Source organism: Pipistrellus kuhlii, unplaced genomic scaffold, assembly GCF_014108245.1.
Source record: "Pipistrellus kuhlii isolate mPipKuh1 unplaced genomic scaffold, mPipKuh1.p scaffold_m20_p_3, whole genome shotgun sequence".
Classification (NCBI taxonomy): domain Eukaryota; kingdom Metazoa; phylum Chordata; class Mammalia; order Chiroptera; family Vespertilionidae; genus Pipistrellus; species Pipistrellus kuhlii.
This window is the reverse complement of record NW_023425529.1, coordinates 141459656-141460912: the sequence shown is the minus strand read 5'-3', so window position 1 is coordinate 141460912 and position 1257 is coordinate 141459656.

Genomic DNA, 1257 nt, shown 5'->3' with positions numbered 1-1257 from the left:
TATTTCTTGACATTTTTCTGACTGACTTATTTTGCTTAGCATAATATTCTCAAGATTCATCTATGTTGTCACAAATACGAGTATGTCATCTTTTCTTATGGTTGAGTAGCATTCCATTGTATATATGTACCACTTATTTATCCAATCATCTATTAAAGAACACTTCTGTTGTTTTTGTGTCTCAGCCATTGTGAATAATGCTTCTGTGAACATAGGGGCACATATGTTTTTGTTAATAAATGTTTTCAGATTTTTCGGTAGATATTCAGAAGAGGGGTTGCTGGGTCATATGGTAACTCCAATTCTTAATTATTTTTTAAAATATATTTTTATTGATTTTAAAGAGGAAGGCAGAGGGAGGGATAGAAACATTAATGATGAGAGAATTATCGATTAGCTGCCTCCTGCATGCTCATTAAAACCTGGGCATGTGCCCTGACTGGGAATCAACCCATGACCTCCTGGTTCATAGACTGATGCTCAACCACTGAGCTACACCAGCCATGCTCTAATTCCTAATTTTGAGGAGCCTCCATATTGTTTTCCATTGTAGCTGTACCAGTTTACATTCTCACCAGCAGTGAATAAGGATTCCTTTTTCTCTACAACCTCTGCAACATTTGTTATTACTTGTTAATAACAGCCATTTTAACAGGTAGGAGGGAGTATCTCATTGTAGTTTTGATTTGCATTTTCATAATAGTAATAGCTAGCAAAGTTGATCATATTTTTATATACCTGTTGGCCATATGTATGTCTTTTGGGGAGACGTATCTGTACAGATCCTCTGTCCATTTTTTAATTCAACCATTTGTTTTTGTTGTTGATAAGTTGTATGACTTATTTTATATTTTGGTTATTAACTCTTTGTCAGAGCCGTTGTTTACAAATATCTTCTACCATTCAGTTGTTTTGTTGATAGCTTCTTTTACTGTGAAGGAGCTTTTCAGTTTGATATAGTCCCATTCATTTATTTTTGCTTTCACATCCCTTGTCTTTGGTATCACAGACCAATGAAACAGAATTGGGAGCCCAGAAATAATTGCACATGTGTATGGGAAAATAATTTTCAACAATGAAGCCAAAAACCTCCAACAGAGGAAAGAAAGCCTCTTCATTAAATGGTGCTGAGAAAAATAGAAAGCCTCATGCAAAAGAATGAAACTAGACTGCTGTTTGCTTTTAACTCAAAATCGATCAAAGACTTGAATACAAGGCCTGAATTGATAAATAGAAGAAAAAATAGATATTAAATTT